This window comes from Mastomys coucha, unplaced genomic scaffold (assembly GCF_008632895.1).
Source record: "Mastomys coucha isolate ucsf_1 unplaced genomic scaffold, UCSF_Mcou_1 pScaffold8, whole genome shotgun sequence".
Lineage (NCBI taxonomy): Eukaryota > Metazoa > Chordata > Mammalia > Rodentia > Muridae > Mastomys > Mastomys coucha.
Window position 1 is genome coordinate 38,924,871 of NW_022196914.1, and position 22,253 is coordinate 38,947,123.

A 22,253-nucleotide genomic window follows, 5' to 3' on the forward strand; every position below is an offset into this window, starting at 1 on the left:
CCCCTCTACTCCATTTTTAATTGGGTTATCTGGTTTCTTGAAGGTTAACTTCTTGAGTTCGTTATGTATTTTGGATATTAGCCCTTTATTTCATGTAGGATTGTTGGTCTGTTCCACCACAGGGCTAGGCTGCTCAGGGGGGTGGGACTTTAGAAGTTTTGGTGGTGGCACTCTGTGGCAGGGCATGTGTTGGGCTGTAGGGAAGCCACAGGACACTGCTCTGGGGCTGGGGAAGTGCAGTCTGGTTCAGGGAACCCCAGGCCTGCAAGGAGGCTGGGACCATCTGGTTCTCAGACACCCAGGAGCCACTGTGTGCTGTGGAAGAGCTGAGAATGGAGTGGGGGGGCCACAGGGGCAAAAAGAGGGGAGCTCTGGCTAGTCCTGCAGAAAGAATTCTGCTTGGGCTGGGTGGTGGCCTTGGCTGGGAGTATGGCTCTATAGGTAAAAGCCTCCTTGGCTCTCCACAGCAGATCCCAATGAAAAGAGGCAGTCCATAGTTTTAAGGTATTTATTGTCAGGATGGAAAGTGGATGAGTAAAACCATACCCCACTTCTCAGGGCGGGCCTGAGGTTAAATACCTTTTGCATGGATGCTAGAAAAGCCTTCAACAAAACACAACACCCCTTCATGTTAATAGTCTTGAAGAGATCAGGAATTCATAGCACATAGCTAAACATATTAAAAGCAATATACAGCAAACTAACAGCGGACATCAAATTAAATGAAGAGAAACTAGAAGCAATACCACTAAAATCAGGGGCAAGAAAACATTGCCCATGCTTTCCCTAACTATTCAATACAGTATTCGAAGTTCTAGCTAGAGCAATTAGACAATAAAAGGAGATAAAGGGGATACAAATTGGAAAGGAAGAAGTCAAAGTATCACTATTTGCAGATGATATGATAGTATTCATAAGCAACTTATTCTACCAGAAAATTCTACTTATTCTACCCAAAATTCTACCAGACAACTCCTACATCTGATAAACAACTTCAACAAGGTGGCAGGATATAAAATTAACTCAAACATATCAGTGGCTTTCCTTTATACAAATAGTAAACATGCTGAGAAAGAAATTTTGGACACAACACTCTACACAATAACCATAAACAGAATAAAATATCTTACCAAACAAGTGAAAAATCTATATGATAAGAACTTCATATCCCTTAAGAAGGTAATCAAAGAAGTCTTTAGAAGATGGAAAGATCTCCCATGCTCATGGATTAGTAGGATTAACATAGTGAAAATAACAGTCCTACCAAAAGCAATCTACAGATTTAATGCAATTCCCATCAAAATTTCAATACCATTCTTCACAGACATGGAAAGAACAATTCTCAACTTCACATGGAAAAACAAAAACTCCAGGATAGCCAAAACATTTCTCAACAATAAAAGATCTTATAGGGAATCACCATTCCTGATCTCAAGCTGTACTACAAAGCAATAGTGGTAAAGACACTATTGTGATGGTATTGGTACAGAGACAGACAGGTCAATCAGTGGAGTAGAATTGAAGGCACAGAAATAAGCACACACACACACACACAAACACACACACACACACACAGACACTTGATATTTGACAAAGAAGCCATAAACATATGGTGGAAAAAGCAAGCATCTTAAATAACTGGAATGTATGGAATAAATGGAAGAATGAACATAGATCTATATAGATCACCATGCATAAATCTCAAGTTCAGGTGGATCAAGGACCTCAACATAAAATCAGATATACTGAATCAAATCCTATTATTAATGATGGTTCTTAAACATTTTAACATCCCCTGTAGCCCACCACCCACCAGAGGTAGTGGAAAAGAAAGGATATGGGGAAGTGGAGTTTTTTAGAAATGGTTCTTTGGAGCAACTCCCACTTTTGTTAGTCTGGAAATCAGTAGTTCAATTCACAGGAGTCCACAGCTGCAACTCAATCCTCTCAGCTCACAAACAGTTCATGGATACACCAGCAGTCCAGTTCAGAAGAGTCAGGACAGCAAACAGGAATCAATAGCAGTGGCACTACCTAGAGGAGACAACCAGGTCTCTCCCTCAGTACAAGTCAGCAGGAGCCACTAGGAGGGATGTCAGGAGAAGTTCTTGGCTATGTCTCTCTGTAAGCAAGCCTAGTGCAGCCTCTATCACTGTCCATTGAGTTATGTTTATACTCCCTTCAAACATCACATGTTCTCCATGGGTCTAGCCTCAACACATTTGTCTGTCTCAGCTGACATCACTCTACCAATCAGTGGAAGTGGCAGGAATTATATACATGCATATAATTAGCAGAGAATCCCTCATCACATGTCCTTTCACATGCTTGCTTTGCTTTATCCTGTGCCTGTTTCGGTGAACTGTTCCTTCACAAGTTTGCCTTAGCTTTTCAACTGTGTCCACTTCAGGAAAACATGTGTTTTGTCCTAGCAAAACACCAACAGAGCTTACTTTCCAAAGAACCCTTAAGTTTCTACTTCATTTCTCTACTCTTAGTTTTTAATAGTTTCAATGCATGCTTTATTGTGACGTTGACTGAAGAAGCAGTAGTTATGTATTTTGTCCATTTTTTTTCTCATGGTTAGACAAGGATTATCCATTTATACAAGGTTAATCTTGATTTTAGATTTTTGTGTGTATTTGTGCGTGCCCGTGTGAGCTTATGTAAGCCAGTTGTGTATACCGGCCACTAGAGGCCAGAGGGCATCGGATTCTTTGGAACTGAAGTTGTAGGCATTTGTTGAGCCCAGCCTAGGTTCTCAGGAAGAACAGCCAGTGCTCTTAACAGGTGAACTCTCCCTTGAGCCCCCTCAGGTTTATTTTTAATGAGCTTGTTTATTTTGATCACTCTACCAAAATGAAAATATGTTATGTTGCTTTTCATGATTTAAAAAAAACCCATATGAAACACAAAATTCAAATTGTGTTTTGTATACAAAGCTTTTCTTCAGTTGTAAGTTCTACCCTACAAGCCACTTGAGCTGTAGCCTGAAATGAAACCCTAATGGTCTTATAATGTTATGGGCTCCACCCAGGCATTCTTGGCTTGTTTCAGTAAGTTCTGTTTTTCCTCAAGAACATTCATTTATACTGTTACATTTTTCTCTACCCATATCCTTACCTCCTCCATGGCTTCCACTAAGTTTCTCTAAATATTGCAATAAATAGATATTAATTTATTCAAATGATGTTTATTGTTCATTTTGTGACAGGCATCTTGTCCTGGTTGAGGATACCTTAAAAGACAAGATAAAGTCATTGTTTTTATCTGGTTGATATTTTAGTGGGTAAAAGCACACTGCCAATAAATCACAGTGCTCTTTGTTCTGAAGGAAGCAGGTGTTGAGATCAAGAGGTACAAAATATGGAAGTGAGGTACAATAAACTTTTAAGAATTTTGGAATTTCTCTGATAATATTACAAATATAGGTTTGCTAGCTACAAGCCTTCCCTCAAAGTTACCTGAGGGGTCAGCCATAGCTTTGTGTCTCCAGTACATGCTTTGGCCTTAATTGGCAAAATAATGGTTTTGGAATTAAAAACAACAACAACAAAAAAACATCAGAATACCATATAAAATATTAAAATCATTTGTGTCTACTGTTCACCTCTATTCTACTTTAAAAAGAAGAATCTTTTAGACCTATTTTGGATAAGCAGAACACCAATATCACATTTGAGTCAGCTCTCATTAGGATATTAGGGTTAACTTCCTGTCTTAATTTTATGATAAATACAATCTTTCAAACATAGGCCTCCAGTCTCAACTTGAATATCATGGGCAGGGTGAAGTCACATGAACCATTGACAGAAGTTGGGATTTGCTTAAGGCCAGCATCACAGAGAATATAGAAATTCATCTTCTATCCATTCCTCTGTTGAGGGACATCTGGGCTGTTTCAGTTTCTGGCTATTATAAATAAGGTTGCTATGACTATAGTGGAGGATGTGTCCTTATTACATGTTGGAGCATCTTTTGGGTATATGCCCAGGAATGGTATAGCTGGGTCCTCTGGTAGTACTATGTCCAATTTCCAGAGGAACTGCCAAACTGATTTCCAGAGTGATTGTACGAGCTTGCAATCCCACCAGCAATGAAGGAGTGTTCCTCTTTCTCCACAACCTCTCCAACATCTGCTGTCACCTGAGTTTTTGATCTTAGCCATTCTGACTGGTGTGAGGTGCAATCTCAAGGTTGTTTTGATTTGCATTTCCCTGATGACTAAGGATGTTGAATATTTCTTTAGGTGCTTCTCAGCCATTTGGTATTTGTCAGTTGAGAATTCTTTGTTTAGCTTTGTACTCCATTTTTAATAGGGTTTTTTGGTTCTCTGGAGTCTAACTTCTTGAGTTCTTTGTATATATTGGATATTAGCCCTCTACTACTCAGCTATTAAAAACAATGAATTTATGAAATTCTTAGGGAAATGGTTGGATCTGGAGAATATCATTCTGAGTGAGGTAATCCAGTCATAAAAGAACACACATGGTATGCATTCTCTGATAAGTGGATATTAGCCCAGAAGATTGGAATACACAAAGTACAAACCACAAACCATAAGAAACTCAAGAAGAAGGAAGATCAAAGTGTGGATACTTCGTTCCTTATTAAAAGGAGGAACAAAATACCCATTGAAGGAGTTGTAGAGACTAATTATGGAGCAGAGACTAAAGGAAGGACAATTCAGAGACTGCTCCACCTGGGAAACCTTCCTATATTCAATCATCAAATCCAGACACTATTGTGGATGCCAACAAGTGCTGGATGACAGGAGCCTGATATAGCTGTCTCCTGAGAGGCTCTGACAGTACCCAACTTATACAAAAGTAGAGGCTCACAACCATCCATTGGACTGAGTACAGCTCCAATGAAGGAGCTAGAGAAAGGATTCAAGGAGCTGAAGGCCTTGCAGCCCCTTAGGACAAACAACAATATGAACTAACTAGTACCCTCAGAGCTCCCAGGGACTAAACTACCAACCAAAGAGTGGGACTAATGGCTCCAGCAGCATATGTATAGCAGAGGATGGCCAAGTTGGTCATTAATGGGAGGAGAGGACCTTGGCCCTATGAAGGTTCTATGCCCCAGTGTGCCAGGGCCAGTAAGCAGGAGAGGGTGGTGTGGTGAGCAGGGGGAGGGAGGAGGGAACAGTTTTTTTTTTTTATTCTATTTTAATTTTCTTTTTCTTTTTTTTTGGAGGGGAAAAAAAAGGATATATTGGGAAAGGATATATTGTATGACATGTAAATAAAGAAAACATCTAATAAAAAAATTCCTCTTCTAAAACGAGGCTTTAAGATAGCCTAGAATAGAGCAGCATACAAGGACAGTCCAAAATAATGCACCACACTTCCCTCTCCCAGAGCCTCAGGAACAGATTTAGAGGCCCGCCCCGCCCACTTCCGGGTTCTTTGCGCCGCGGCCGTCGCATGCGTAATGACGTTTCAATCCCCTGCAGACCCCGGAAGTGCAACTCGAACTTGGTGGGGCGCGGATCTTGAGCGAAAAAGTCGGAGCAGGGACGCGAGGGAGTTCGTGCAGAGATCTGGAAGGCCACGCCTCCTTTCGCCTACCCTCTCAGCCTTGCAGCTGGGGACAGAGCTCAGGTAGGACTGTGCTGGCCACCTCTGCGATCCGCCGCAGGGGCGAGACCCTGGAGGGGCTGGCCTGGCTGGGACTCGGGCGGGATGCTGGCGCCGGAGTCCTGACTGTCAGAAGCCACGAGTCGTCTCTGGGTCACTTCTCTCACTTCTGTGCAAGATCTTGCAAAAGGGCTGCCTCACCTGCCTTGTCTTCTCTTCAGGCGGAAGGAACACGTGTGACCTGGGGTGGCTAGCCTGTGTCTGAGTCCCTGAGGCTCTGGTTTTCGCCAGATTACTTAGATAGGAGGAAGAGACCCTCCACTTACTGAAGTGCAGTTGTCTGGTTGAAGTTGCTTTTAGTTGTTCGTTTTCATACAAAGAGTGTCAACCACTGAAGCTGTGGCATACATTAATAGCAAACATTGAAGTGTACTTATAAAATGCCCTCAAAAACTTGTATCATGTGAGGATGTATATATTCTTCTGAAAGTTACTTACGTTCAGAAGCAGATCACAACACGTGCTTCTTGTTTTCTCAAAGTGTCTGTCTTTGGAGTCAAGTAACTTCTATCTAAGAGTGTTTGGATTACATTTAAAAGACCAATCGTACTGTCCATTTTCCCCAAATTCTCCAAAAAGCTGTACTGAGAAAGTTCTGTGGTCTGGACCAGTTACTGCCTTGCTTTTATTGATTTGAAATAGGTCCATTGCGGTGGTGCTCTTAAAGTTCATGGTTTGGTTTTGTCTTAAAGAACTGTCAAAGTATTCTGTTTTTCCTTATTCTTTTTCCTTTCTTGTGAGTGACAGAGACCCCTTTTCATTCTCAGACTAAGTCAGAGCGGGCTAAATTCGGGTTTCATTGTCAGTGCTGGTATGGTGCGTTTTGTAAGCATTCCTACTTCTGACTTAGGATTCTGGTCCCTTAAACTGTCAAAGGGATGAGAACTGAAGGGCTGGCTGGAATCGCTTTTTGGCCTCGACTACAGCTGCACTTCTACATGGTAGAACAGTATTCAGGCCAGGAGGAAAATAGAATTTATAAAGCTTCGAGCATCGATCTAGTCATTCATCTAGCAGTATTGACCAGCCACCGACCGTACGTCAGGTAGTGTGCTGTGTTCAGAGAAGAGAGTAGTGAACAATACAGAACGTCGTGGGCTGCTGGTGCTTTTACTCCAGTGGGTGGAGATCAATCCGCAGGCAGAGGATTACAAGTAAACAGTAGTGAGAAGGTTCGTGAGGAAAAATGAAGCAAGTGGAGGGGAGAAGGGTCTGTTGAGTACAGAGCCAAATTAAGTGAGAAACTGGACTCTACAGTTATGGGGGGATGTGGTTTAGGTGAGTTCAAAGGCCCCAAGGTTGAAACACATTTGTTACCACTTCGAATAACAAAGATATAGGGCTTAATATTCTGGAGAATGAATATTTAGTGACTTGTTATGTTTATGATAGATTGTATTTATTGATCACCAACTTAGCTTTGGGAGGAGAATCTAGGGTCAGTCCACATGTAAAGGTACTTCCATGCTCAACAAAGAGCAAGGTTTAGTCAGTTAATGTAATGTATGTTGCCTTTTGTTTTTGTTAGATTGGATTTGCCCAATAGTGTCAGTATTTAGTGAATACGTCTCTCCTCTGTACCAATTTTACTTTTCATTTTCTTTATCATTATAGTAAAATGCACCTAACAAAATATTTTACTTGGGCAGCATAGGCAGGAGGATCTCTGTGAGTTTGACACCAGCCTAGTCTACAAAATGAGTTCCAAGATAGTCCTTTGTTACAACAGAGGAACTCAGTCTTGAAAGACAACAACAACAACAATTTCAGGTATTCAGTTTAGTAATACAAATGATGTTCATGTTGTTGAATAACTATCATTGCTGTCTGTCTTCAGTACTTTTTCATTTTTCCTGGATGAATTCTATACTTATTAAATACTACCTCCTTATTGCTAACTCTCTTCAGCCCCTGGCAACAATGGAGCTTCTTTCTGTGTCTGTGACTCTGACTACTGTGGACATATCATATGAGTGCACTCATACAGCATTTGTCCTTTTGTGACTGGCTTGTTTAACTTAGGACAATGCCCCCAAGTTTCAGCTATGTTATTGCATATGTCAGAATGTCCTTCCTTTAGAAGCTGAATATAATAATCACTGTATAAATGAATCAGTTTTATGTATTTGTTTATCTGTGGATACTTGAGTTGCTTTTACTTTTTTTTTTGGTTATTACTGTAATGATGCTGCTGTGTGCATAAACATGTTTGCCTTTCATTTCTTCTGGTTATATATCCTTAAATGAAGCTAATTAAATGAAAATTTAGAATAGTTTACATCTTGAATGTTCATCTTTTAAGGTTGGATCCTCAGAGAAGTGCTATGGGAAGTAACAGATTCTGCTTGGAGGTTTTCATCATTGAAGGCATGCTCTTGAAGAGGGTAGTGGGACCTTAGCCCCTACCTCCTCCCTTTGTTTCTGCTTCTTGGCTAGAAGTGAGCCCTTTGCTTTGCCATGTGCTCCTTTCTGCTCCCACCATAGTGTGCTCCCTTCCACAAGTACACAAGCAATAGGGCTAACTAAAGATGTACTGAACCCTCTAAAATTGTGGGCTGATGTGAACCTTTTCTCTTTATATGCTGACTACCTTAGTGTTTGTTATAGTAACAGAAAGCTGACTAACGGGATTCCATGTCTAAGTTTTTAAGGAATTGCCATACTGTGTACCACATTGACTATCCACTTTTTCTTTCTCACTAGCCATGCACAGGGTTCTAATTTCCCTACAGTGTTGTGAATATTTGTCCACATCTTCATGAAAGCTTAAAAAAAATTAATTGCCATACTCATAACTGTAGGACTGTGGTTTTGGTTCACAGTCCTATACTAGTAGTAATGTTAGATACTTTTTACTGTGCTTTTTGGTTACTGACATATCTACTTCAGAGTTTTTGAAATAGTCTTTGTAGTCTAGTCTGGCTTCAAACTCACGATGCTTCTGCCACATACACGCACACAGTAAGATTAAGTAGGCTTACAGAGGTGGCAACTAGTCCCAGCTCACAGAGGTGGCAACCAGTCCCAGCTCTTTGGGTTGTGTGTCATACTAGGGATTGAACCATGGGCTTATGCATCCTGGAGAAGTGCTGTAGCACTCAGTTATGTCTCAAGCTTGTTAATTTAACACCTGATTTCAGTAAAACTTCTAAAGATTTATTTGTGATATTTTAAAGTATTGGGTTGCCTTTTAAGATGGCAAACACCTTGTGTTTTCTTGCTTTTTAACCTTAAAGTTCTATAATAGTAAAAGCTCTTGAATGACTGTAGGCTAGGTATCTCTACCCCATACTTAGAAATTAAACAAAAACAAAAACAGAACTCTAAAGTCTCCTTTGTATAGTGAACAAAACTTTCAGTGTCACATTATGATGAGAACAGCTCAAAGAAACCAAAGATCTCTGTTTTGCTTTGTTGTTTTCTTCTTTAATTGAAAGGAAAAAGGTATATTGATTGGCTGACTGTGCCTGTGAAGTGGACCACCTTTGTTTGCTAGCTGAGAAGAGAAGGACACCGAAGGAAAGTGATGAAGAGAAAAGATATGCTGGGTAGCAATAAAGCAGTCTGTGGCTAAACGGACAATGACAAAGGAGATCAGTAATAATAATAGACAGTGAGCACCATGACTGACAGCACAGAGAAGATCAATGAGTAATGAGATACTATAGATTCACAGTTTGGAATGGCGTGGGGAAGAGGTTGAGAGAATGCAAATCCCTAATCACTTCTCTGCATGTGGTTCTGAAGCAAAACACCAGGCCCTCAGTAATTCTGGGGGACCTGCTCCATATCAAGTAATATGTTTCAATTTCTCTGGTTCAGTAGCCATTGTTGAAAGGTATGAGCTGTGTATAGTTCTGCAGAATAAGCGTAAGTTTTGGAGAATATGTACCACATGATTTTTGTTCCTATGACAAAGATTTAGTTGAGTACAACCCCTACCCCCCACAGGCTCTTACTATGTAACTCTGGCTGGTCTAGACCTTTCCATGTAGACCAGGCTGGTCTCAAACTCAAAGAGATTCACCCACCTGCCCCTGCCTCTCAAAATCTGGGATTAAAGGCACGAACCACCGTGTTAGCCACTAAAATATTTTTATATTTAATGTTTAAAATAGAAAGAAGCATCTTACTGAAGGATGCCTGACTATCCCCTAGGTTAGAGTAACTGAGTAACTTCTTCTTCTTCTTCTTCTTCTTCTTCTTCTTCTTCTTCTTCTTCTTCTTCTTCTTCTTCTTCTTCTTCTTCTTCTTCTTCTTCTTCTTCTTCTTTTTTTGTGAAAATACCATTTATTTTAAACTTTGGACATAAGCTTACAAACTCTCAGTTATAAAACTCATATAAGTCAACCACCATTTTTCTGTAGTTTAAATAATGAATGAAGAAAATTATGCCATAAATTTCCTTATCATTTTTGGTTAACTGAAATTTATTAATTTGCTACATATGGGGTAACAGATGACTGACTTGCTCAAGGCTTTTCAACTAAGTTACATGTAAGTTAGAGATAGCAGCACTGCATTGCCTTCTCTACATCATTGTACTCCGGTTTTTGGAAGCACTTTGATTTGCAATGTATATAATAATTTTTCTTTCTGAGAAAATATTACTGCTAGGACAGATCAGCAGAACACACATTTACTGTATGTACACTTCTTTATAACAGGTTTTATATTTGATGTAAGCATAGTGTTAAATCATTATAAACATAGTCTTGATTTACTCAGTTTATAGGGGTGATAATAAGGCTCAAGTTGGGTTAAGGGCCTTGGAAACCTCTTTAATAACTCTTTAGAACAATGATTATAACCAGTATACAACCAGTACACCTCAGTGTAACTATAAACCGTTGTGGGAGCATTACCATCATAGTCAGTCAGTTATGAGGAAGCAGCATGAAAGTTACTATATGTGGCTCAACAATTTAGAGTAAATGTCCAAGAGAGCAAAGGCATGAAGGCTTTTTCCTTCTGCAAAATGTGCTTAACTTTATTTACCTTGTATAAAAGATGAAACAAGCTGGGACTGTGGCCCAGCCTTTGTATGTTTGGTTGATGGTTCAGTCTCTGAAGGGTCCAAGTTAGTTGACTCTGCTGGACTTCATGTGGAGTTGCTATCCCTTTAGGGGCCCTTAATCCTTCCTCCTACTCTTCCATAAGAATCCCTGAGCTCCATCTAATGTTTGACTGTGGGTGTGTATATCTGTCTGAGTCAGCTGCTGGGTGCAGTCTCTCAGTGGACAGCTATGCCAGACTCCTGTCTGAAAGTATGACAGAGTATCATTAACAGTGTTAGGGATTGGTACTTGCCCATGGGATGGGTCCAAACCTGGGCCAGTCATTGGTTGGCTTCTCCCTCAGTCTCTGTTCCATCTCCTGTCCATTCATCTCCTGTAGATAGGATAAACATTGGGTCAAAAGTTTGGTGGATGGGTTGGTGTCCACATCCTTCCACTGGGGTTTGTGTCTGGCTACAGGAATTGGCTTCCACAGGTTCTATATTCCCCACACAGCCAAGGACACCCTCACTGATTCTTGGACACCTCCCCCATCCCAGGTCTCTGTCTCTTCTTGGAGATGCCCCCCTATCTCCTCATCCCAGTAAGCTGCAGATCTAGCCACCCTTCCTGTTCTTCCCCACATCTCATCTAGAACCACCTCCCTATTCCTCTTCCCATCCCCTCTCCCACCCAGTTCCCTCCTTTCATCTGCCTCTTATGGCTATTTTATTCTCCCTTCTAAGTGAGATTCAAGCCTTCTTGTTTAGCTTCTTTGAGTCTGTGGAGTGTAGCATGGGTATCCTGTATTTTATGGCTGATATCTACTTTTAAGTTGAGTACATAGTCTTTGGGACTGGGTTACCTTACTCAGGATAATATTCTCAATATCCATCCATTTGCCTCCAAAATTTATGATGTCTTTGCCCTTAATAGCTGATTCGTATTCCATTGTATAGATATACCATATTTTCTCTTTCTTTATCTTATTCTTCAGTTGAAGGACATGCACATTGTTACCGGTTTCTGGCTATCATGAAAGAAGATACTATGAATATGAACAAGTGTCTTTGTGGGCTTGTGGAACATCTTTTGCATATATGCCTAGGAGAGGTCTATAGCTGGGTCTTGAGGTAGAACTCTTCCCAGTTTTCTGACAAACTGCCGAATGATTTCCAAAGTGGTTTGGAAGTTTGCCATCCCACCAGCAATGGGGGAGTGTTCATTGCTTTTCTGACTGGTGTAAGATGGAATCTTAGATGTTTTGATTTGCATTTCCCTGATGAGTAAAGGCTTTGAATATTTATTTAGGTGCTTCTTGGCCATTCAAGATTGCTCTGTTGAGAATTCTCTATTTAGAGCTGTTCCCCATTTTTAAATTGGGTTATTTGGGTTGATGGTACTTAAATTCTTGAGTTCACTAAAAATTTTGGATATTAGCCCTCTGTCCAGTGTAGGGTTGGTGAAGATCCTTTCCCAGTCTGTAGGATGTCGTTTTGTCCTATTGACTGCATCCTTTGCCTTACAGAAGCATGGCAAACCATTTCACAGTGCCCCATTTACCAATTGTTGATCTTTGAATCAGAGCCCTTGATGTTCTTTTCTGGAAATTGTCTTCTGTACCAATGCATTCAAGGGGATTTTCTACTCTTTCTTCTATGAGATTCAGTGTATTCAGTTTTATGTTGAGGTTCTTGGACTTGCATTTTGTGCATGGTGATAAATACGATCTATTTTCATTTTTCTACATGTAGACATCCAGTTAGACCAGCACAATTTATTGAAGATGCTTTTATTTTTCCATAGTATGGTTCTCGCTTTTTTATCAAATATCAAGTTTCCATAGACATGTGGTTTTATATGTGGGTCTTCAGTTTGATTCCATTGATCAAAGTGTCTGTTTCTGTACCAATACCATGCAAAAATAGTTTTATCACTATTGCTCTGTAGTATGGCTTGAGGTCAGGGATGGTGATTTCCCCCAGAAGTTCTTTTATTGTTTGGGATTGTTTTGGCTATTCTGGGGTTTTTATTTCCCCATATGATATTGAAAATTTCTCTTTCAAATTGTGTTGGAATTTTGATGGGGATTGCATTGAAAATGGCCATCTTACCAAAAGCCATTTTCACTGTGTTAATCCTAGTAACCCATGAGCATGGGAGATTTTCTATCTTCTCTTATCTTCTTCAGTTTTATTCTTCAGGGGCTTGAAGTTCTTGTCATATAGATCTTTTACTTGCTTGATTAGAGTTATACCAAGGTATTTTATATTATTTGTGACTATTGTGAAAGGTGTTGTTTCCCTAATTTATTTCTCAGCCTGTTTTTCATTTATATAAAGGAAGTTTACTGATTTGTTTGAGTTAATTTTATATCCAGCCACTTTCCTGAAGTTGTTCTCTGGTGGAATTTTGAAGGTTGCTTATGTATACTATAATATCATCTACAAATAGTTATATCTTCACTTCTTTGTCAAGTTGTATCCCTTTAATATTTTGTTGTCTAATTGCTCTAGCTAGAACTTCGAGTACTATACCAAATAGAGAGTGGGCATCCTTGTTTTGCCCCTGATTTTAGTGGGGTTGCTTCAAGTTTCTTTCCAATTAGTTTGCTGTTTGCTGTTGGTTTGCTGTTGGTGGTGGAATTTTTGGGATCACTTATGTATACTATCATATCATCTGGGAATAATGATATTTTGACTTCTTTTATGATTTGTATCTCCTTGTTCTCCTTTAGTTGTCTTATTGGTCTGGTTAGAACTTCAAGTACTATGTTGAAGAGGAGAGAGTGGGCAGCTTTGTCTTATCTCTCATTTTAGTGGAATTAATTCAAGCTTTTCTCCATTTAGCTTGATTATGGCTATTGCCTCACTGTATATTGCTTCGATTATGTTTAGGTATGTGCCTTTTATCCTTGATGTCTCTAATACTTTTAATATGAAGTGAAGCAGTGTTGGATTTTGTTGAAGGCTTTTTCAACATCTAATGAGATGATCATGTGATTTTTTTCTTTTAGTTTGTTTATATAGTGGATTAAATTGATGATTTCCATATATTGAACCATCACTTCATCCATGTGATGAAGCATATTTTATCTTGATGGATTATGTTTTTGATGTGTTCCTGGATTTGGTTTGAGAGTATTTTATTGAGTATTTTTGCATCAGTGTTAATAGAGAAATTGGTCTGACGTTCTTTATCTTTGTTTAGTCTTTGAGTGGTTGAGGTATCAGAGTGACTGTGGTTTCACAGAATGAGTTTGGCAGTGTTCCTTTTGTTTCTATTTTGTGAAATAGTTTGAGGAGTATTGTACTAGCTCTAGTTTGAAAGTATGGTAGAATTCTGCCCTAAAACAATCTGGCCCTGGGCTTTTTTCCCATTTGTTGGTTCATGAGCCTTTTAATGGACTGCTTCTATTTCTTTAGGGGTTATAGGGCTTTTTAAATAATTTAACTGATCTTGATTTAACTTTGGTAAGTAGCATCTGTGTAGAAAATTGTCCATTTCATTAACACTTTCCAATTTTTGTGGAACACAGGCTTTTGAAGTAAGACTTAGTGATTCTTTGAATTTCCTCAGTGTTTGTTGTTATGCTTCCCCTTTCACTTCTGCTTTTGTTTATTTGGATATTGTCTCTTTTGGCTATGGGTTTGGCTAGCTCACTGATTTTTTTTTCAAAGAACCAGTTTTTGGTTTCATTGATTTTTTGTGTTCTTTTGTTTCTAACTGATTGATTCTAGCCCCAACTTTGATTTTTTCCTGCCTTCTGGGTGTGCTTGCTGCTGCTGCTGCCTCTATTTCTCCTCCTCCTCCTCCTCCCCCCTCCTCCTCTTCCTCCCCCCTCCCTCCTCCTCCTCTTCCTCTTCCTCCTCCTCCTCTTCCTCCTCCTCCTCCTCCTCCTCCTCCTCTTCCTCCTCCTCCTTTGTTCTGTTTCTAGAGCATTCATGTACCAGCATTAAATTGCTGGTATTGAGAACTCTCTAATTTCTTTTTTGGAGGCACTTAATATTATGAAATTTCCTCTTAACACTGCATTCACTGTTTCCGGTAAATTTGGATATGTTGTTCTTTCATTTTCATTGAATTCTAGAAAGGCTTTTATTTCTTCCCTGACAGAGATCATGAAGTAGAGAGTTGTCAGTTTCCATGAGTGTGTAGGCTTTCTGGCTTTTCTGTTGTTGAAGTTTAGCTTTAATCCATGATGGTCTGATAAGGTACAAGGTGTTATTTCAGTTTTTCTTTTTCTGTTGAGACTTGCTTTGTGACTGACTATGTGGTCAATTTTGGAAAAGGATCCATGAGGTGGTGAGAAGAAGGTATATTCTTTTGTGTTTGGGTGAAATATTCTATAGATGTCTGTTAGGTCCATTTCATTCATAGTGTACATTTGTTTTATTATTTCTCTGTTAGTTTTTGTCTGGATGGCCTGTCAATTGGTTAAAGTGGGATGTTGAAGTCTCCCATTATGTTGTTTTCGTTGTGCAATTTAAACTTCGGCAATGTTTCTTTTACAAACGTAGGTGCCCTTGTGTTTGGGGCATAGATATTCAGAATTGAGATATCATCTTGGTAAAATTTTTTCTTTGATGAAGTATTCTTCCTTTCTCTTTGATTAACTTTGGTTGATTTTTAAATTTTATTTTATTCTTTTTATTTTATTATATATTATATATTTTTATATATTTTATATACAATCAAATTATATATTTATATTATTATTTTATTTATGTTTTATTATCTAATATATAGTTTTATTAGATATTAGGATGACTAGTCCAGCTTGCTTCTTGGGTCTGTTTGCTTGGAAACTTTTTTCCAGCTCTTTACTCTGAGGTTAATGTTTATCTTTATTGCTGAGGTCGCAGAGTAATGGATCCTGTTTTCACATCCACTTTGTTAGCCAATTTGTTTTTTCATGTTATTTTGATGTTTGTGGTGAGAGAGAGAGAGAGAGAGAGAGAGAGAGAGAGAGAGAGAGAGAGAGAGAGAGAGAGAGAGAGAGAGAGGGAGAGAGCATGAGTGTACCTCCTCCCTTTTTTTCTGTCATGAAATTATTTCCTGTGTTTTCTGGGATGTAGTTATCCTTTTTGGATTGAAGTTTTCCCTCTAGTATTTTTTGTACGGCTGAATTTGTGTTTCGATAGATGTTTTTTGAATTTGTATTTGTCTTTAAATACCTGTTTTTTTCCATCTATGGTGATTGAGAGTTTTGCTGGGTATAGTGGTTTAGGTTGGCATCTGTGATTTTTTTTTTAGAGTTTGAAAGATATCTGTCCAGGCCCATCTAGCTTTTCGAGTCTGTGTTGACAAGTTGGGTGTAATTTTGATAGGTCTGCCTCAGCATTTTACCTGCGTTTTTTTCCTTGCTGCTTTTCCTATTCTTTCTTTGTTTTGTAGACTTGTGTTTTATTTGTTGTGTGGTGGAAGGATTTTCTTTTCTAGTCTACTTGGTGTTCTGTAAGCTTCTTGTATATTTATAGGTATCTCTTTTTTTAGATTGTGAAAGTTTTCTTCTACAATTTGGTTGAAAATTGTTTCTGGCCTTTGGAGCTGGGATTCTTTATCTTTTATTACCATTATTCTTAGGATAGGTCTTTTCACAGTATCCCAGATTTCCTGGATTTTTTTTGCCAGGAATTTTTTAGATTTACTATTTTCTTTGACTGGTATATCATTTTCTTCTATTGTGACTTCTATACCTGAGAGTGTCTCTTCCATCTCCTGTACCCATCCTGTTGGTGATGCTCATGTCTGTTGTTCCCATTCTCTTTTCTAGGTTTTCCATCTCCAGGATTCCCTCACTTTGTGTTTTCTTTATTGCTTCTATTTCTACTTTCAGGTCCTGTATGCTTTATTTAATTCCTTTACCTGTTTAAGTGTATTTTCTGTAAATCTTTAACGGATTTATATTTTTCCTCTTTAAAGACCTCTACCTGTTTGATTGTATTTTCCTGTATTTCTTTAAGGGATGTATTCATTTCCTCTTTAAAAGCTTCTATCATCTTTATAAGATTGGATTCAAAGTCATTTTCTTGTGCTTTGGTTGTGTTATCCAGGGCTTGCTATAGTAGGATAGTTGTACACTGACAGTCGCATATTGCCCTGGCTTTTGTTGATTGTGTTTTGAGGGCCTTTAGCGATCTGGATGGCTTTGGTCCTATGATGTTTCTGAATGGTTCAGGCTCAGCAGGTCTGATTGGGATGATTTTTCTTAAGTGGTCATATTTAGAAATTTGTGTGGATTAAAAGGATGAGATCAGTCAAACTGAAGAGATTCAGATAGAAAAGAAAGGAGATATATCATACAAGGATTGGTTGAACAGGGTTAGGGCTTGCCTCAAAAGTGAAGAATAGGGCAGGCTGATGACCTGAGCCTCATTTCTGGATCCCATGGTAGAAGGTGAGTACTGATTCCCCTGAATTGTCCTCTGACCACCATGTTTAATCCACAGCATATGTGTTCCTGTGGGCACACATTTGTATACATTTATATATATACAGAGAGACTGAGAAATAATATATCTAGAATACTAGGATGGTTCAGATAAAGCTTAGGACTTAGAGGAGCTGAAGTTGATGGGACCCAAACCATGAAAACAGAAAGGTGACTCTCTGTTTTTCCTGTCAGTAAAGGTAGATACCCTAGTCATAAGGTGGTCTGCAAGCCACACTTGAGGATCTTACATGCTAGGTTGGACATCTACAGTCATGACAGGACTTTGTTAAAATAGTTTATATTTTAACAAAGCCATTTGTATAAGATGTGATAGCATCTATAAAGTCTTTATGATGTAACTGGGTTTTTAAGAAAAAAGGATGCCTAATTTAAGAAACTTGAAAGGATCTTTTAAAATATACTGGATAGATACTTGAATTACCTGTATATCAATTGACATTGTAAAACAAAAGTGAAATTTGTTATTACTAGAGGGGGAATTTGTAGTGAGAGACGGAGTTGAAGTAGGAGAAAAGAGCCATAGACTGTGTGTGTGTGTGTGTGTGTGTGTGTGTGTGTGTGGGCAAAGGGTGTGGGAAAAGAACAGTCATGCAGATTGGTCAGGAACTTCCATTAGCTTCTGAGGTCAGTGAAGTACTGAGCTCCTGAGCATGTTATCTAGCTTCCTGTATTTGCAATCAAATTGTCATTCAAATTACAAAGAGAAAGATAATTATTTTGGTCCTTAGCTTGAGTTTTCAGCCATACTTGATTGATCTGATTGCCTTCTGTGGCAAGGCAGCAGCACACCGATGTGGGGAGTGGAGCCTTGTTTCCATGCTGTTTTCTCTTGCTTCTCCTTCCTTCCTTCCTTCCTTCCTTCCTTCCTTCCTTCCTTCCTTCCTTCCTTCTTTCCTTCCTTCTTTCCTTCCTTCCTGTCTTCCTTCCTTCCTGTCTTCCTTCCTTCCTTTCTTCCTCCCTCCCTCCCTCCCTCCCTCCCTCCCTCCCTCCCTCCTTCCTCTCTTTTTTGACAGGGATCAGTTACCTAGCCAGTGCTGTTTTGGAACACACTATGTAGTCTTGACTAGGAGCACAGGAGTGCATATATATTATTTTATTTTGAGGCAAGGTTTCCTGTAGCCCAGCCTACCCTCAAACTGAACTCACTGTGTAGCTGAGGATGAGTTTAATGTCTGATCTTCCTGCTCCTACTCCTTGGTTTTTATGTTGGCCATAACCAGAGTTTCTTGACTATCAGGCAAGCACTTTACCAACTGAGCTATTCCATTCCCTACCATTGCATTTTTTTAAAAGTTTTTTAATTTATTCTTTCATATATCACACTCTAACCACAGTTTCCCTTCCCTTCTCTTCTCAGTCCTTCCTCCCACCTCCCCTCTCCTCAACTTTCATTTCTCTGTTTCTCTTCAGAAAAGGGCAGGCCTCCCAGGGATATTAACCTGATATATCAAGTTACAGTAAGACTAGGCACATCCCCCTCATATCAAGGCTGGACAAAGCAACCCAGGACAAGAAGGGTCCTGCCATTAGGAGTCCCACAAAGACACTCCGAGCGTTGTATTTGTAAAGTATATAACTTATTGGGTCTCACAGGTTCACTGATGCAGAGGAACTATGTTTTTAAGGGCAAATTGTACCTCATGTTTCACTCATATCTGATTTAGATGTTTTTAGCTATATCTTTGGGCATTAAATTTTAACATTGACAATGAAATAAGTTAAGACTTCTGGGTGTATTAGAATCACATGAATGTATTTTGTGATTTGGATGTGATAAGGATGTGATTTGAGGAGGCCATAGGTAGAATTGTGTGAATTCAGTTTTCTCCTCCCACCCAGTCCATATGAGGAAGTTCCAATTTCAAATAGTGTATTTGGAAAAAGTTAATTGAGAAAATAGTTGTGAGGCCCTGATTTCACAGGGTTAGTATCATTGTGAAGAGACTCCAGAGTCCTCTCAAGCAAGAATGTAGTTGTTTGCAAGGAAGGTAGCCTTCAACACAGACTCAGTTTTGTTGGACATTCTAATACTTCAGGAATTCACTGTTGTTAAACACTGTGGGTTTTGTTATATCAGTCTAAGCATACTAAAGTACTAATGAGTGGAGTCTTGTGAGCTTGTGAATCACATGCATGTATGTGTGTGTTCTCAGGCATGCATTTGATGTGTGTTGTGTGCATGTGCTTGTGTGTGCATTTGTGTTGAGTGTGTGCATGTGCCTGTGTGTTGTATTGTGTGTAGATGGTTGATTTATTGTCAGTATGTACTGATGTGTTTGATGGTAGTTTTGATAAAAGTATTATTTAGAACTAGGAATTCATTCTTTTGAGACTGTGATTGATAGCAATAGTTAAAATTTTATGTGCATCAGTAATAACTTCAAGAACTAAAAAAACTGGATATTTCAGTTTTATCATTGAAAATAAACTGTTTAAAACAAGTTTATTTATTCTGAATATTTTTCTTCACAAGAAACTTGTATAATTATTTTTATGAAAACAAGCATATGTGTTTGTGTTTTTTAACTGTTTTAATTAAAAACCCAACTTTTCTTCCTCCCATTTTCATTCTGTTTCTTCTAAATTCTAAAATAAATAAAGATTTTCAGCTAGGTCAACTCATTACTGAAAAATACCAAATTTTACACCAGTGTTTTATTGTTTGTTTTAAAATCGAAAGTATGTTAAAGATACCATTTAAGTTTCAGGAAATCTAAAGGAAGCTCCTTCCTCACATGGAATATAAATTACGGTTGAATTGGAAAATCACTAGGCAATTCAGTGCTGATGAGAACTAATGAATCTGGAAGCCTAAGCGACATTCACTAGTTCATTAAGGATTTAAATATATGTTGCCTATTGCTGTGTAATAAATTATCCCCAAATTTAGCAGCTTAAAGCAAAATCCTTTATCATCTCAAACAGATTTAGGAACCTTTATCTGGGCAGCTCTGAGATTAAGATGTCAGCCCGGCTACTTTTGTCTGTAATTTGGCTCTGTTGGATCTACCCCAAGTTCTTGGCAGGAAGCCTCCTTTAAAAATGTAGAGTTCTTGATAGGATTGGTCATAACATGACTGTTCCAAACCAAGTCAACTGAGAAAGAGAAGACAGGAAGAAGAGGGGTAGAAAGAAAGAGAAAAAAAGAGAGAGAAAAGAGAGAAAGAGAGGGAGAGGGAAAGAAAGGGAGGGAGAAAGGAAGAGGAAAAGGAGGAGATGCAAGAGGAGGAAGAGGAGGAGGGATGGATGGATATAGGTAGGAAATGCCCCAAATAAACACCACAATCCTTTGCAACATATATCAAAGATATTATACCATGTTGGTTACCCAAGCCAGCTCTTATATGGTGTTGGAGGTTATGACTCTTTGGAGTTAGTTAGGTCTCACTGGGAGACATTTTGGAGAATACCATAGCCCATGATCATCCATGTCCTTCCTGTATACACATATGATTCTTACATCACCTCTATGGTTTCATGAAATAAGTCAATCCTGGTATGAATGAGGTCAGTTGGAATTAGTTCCTTAAGTACAACTTTCTGATTATAATTCTTTTCACTTGCTTTTCTGTACTTCTGACAGCCAACATACAGTGGTGGGGTATATATATATAGAATAACAGCTTGTTTTATTCTTGTGTATTCAAACAATTCTTAATTGTGTGTGTGTGTGTGTGTGTGTGTGTGTGTGTGTGTGTGTGCATGAACTTTCCATACTATGTGGATGTCAGTAGAGAAAAGTAAGGGAACAACTTGTGGGAATCATTTTTCTCCTTCTACCCTGTGGGTCTCAAGACTTGAACTCAGGTCATAGGTATGGTGGTGGGCATTTTTACCTACTGAGCAATCTTGCCAGCTCATGGGCTTGGATCTTAATTTGTAAAGGTTACTAAGTGGTAATATGCAAAGGCCAATCAATACATTGTAAGAGGAGCTTAATGCTGCCCAAAATTCCTCCAAAAAATGAGAGACATGGTTCCCATGCATGGTTACAAGACAAATGCCAGGTTTTGGTCTCTAAGCAGATGCAGGAGTAAAGTTTTAATAGCCACATCTGTTATTGGGCAGCCTCTGGCAAGGCAGGACCACCCAACCTGCTAAGGAGTGTTAAGTCTGAATAATTCTGGTGGGCTTTGGAATATAGGAGAGATCTATTGCTAACAATATCTCCTGTGTGTCCGTCCGTCCATCTGTCCGTCCATCCGTCCGTCCGTCCGTCCGTCCGTCTGTCTGTCTGTCTGTCTGTCTGTCTGTCTGTAAGAGACTAGGCATTTGTAGGTGAGTAGCTTCTTACCTTGCTTCTTGTTAGTATTTTGGAGGGTCCAAAGTTCTTTTCATTAAATTATGTTTTCTATTTTAAGTATCAAATATCTGGTGAATTCTATTGAGAAGTTGCTTTAGATAGAAGTTACATTTGAGCAATTTATTGAAATAAATCATCTGTATGTTGGGCTCTTACTAAGACTAGGGAACCATGAACTTAGAAGTTCTTGAAGTTATGTTGTAGATGCATCTGGTGTGTGTGCTTGCATGTTTTCATGTTTATTGTGTGTGGATCCATATCTGTGTGCAGGTACATGAGCATGTAGAGGTCAGAGGCAGCAGATCATCTTACTTGAACCCAGAGCTCACTGATACAGCTAGTTTAACTAGTCAGCCTTGTGCCAACAATGCCCTGCTGCTTGGAATCTCACCTCCAGTCCTTTTGTGTGCATAGCAAGTGCCTTGCCTACTGAGCTATCTTCCTAACTCTTGGGCCTTGCTTTTGAAGGGATGACTCCCATTCTGGACTGCTGGGTATTTGGGATTATATTTTAGTTCATGAGTTTGGAAGGACTTATAAGATACACCTTTGTTGTTGGTGCTACAATTTTTTTTATTTAGTCTAAAACTATGTATGTATGTAAGTACATGCATGTATTAGTGTGGATGCATGTTTGCCTCAATATACATGTAGTACATATGGAAGTCAGAAGGCAACTTTCAGAAATTTGTTCTTGTTTTCCATGTTTTTGTTGTTGGTTTGGTTTTTTGAGACATTGTTTCTCTGTGTAGCTCTGGATGTTCTGGAACTCTGTAGGCCAGGGTGGCCTCATACTCAGAGATCAAGTGGTGGGCTAAAGGCATGCCTACTACATACTCCAGGCTAGCTGG

At 39.0% G+C, this 22,253-nt stretch overlaps 1 protein-coding gene across 9 annotated transcripts in view; it reads left to right on the plus strand.

Moving 5' to 3' along the window:
• The first annotated feature begins 5,450 nt into the window (after positions 1 to 5,450).
• Positions 5,451 to 22,253, plus strand: part of Fam172a (family with sequence similarity 172 member A) — a 437,196-nt gene continuing 420,393 nt past the window's right edge. For 7 of the 9 annotated variants that reach the window (XM_031359792.1, XM_031359794.1, XM_031359796.1 and 4 more), the window contains exon 1: positions 5,485 to 5,609. The gene's annotated coding sequence lies outside the window, so the exon portion shown is untranslated. Of the gene's footprint in view, positions 5,610 to 22,253 lie in introns of all 9 variants that reach the window. The other 2 variants (XM_031359797.1, XM_031359793.1) reach the window with 2 other exon arrangements.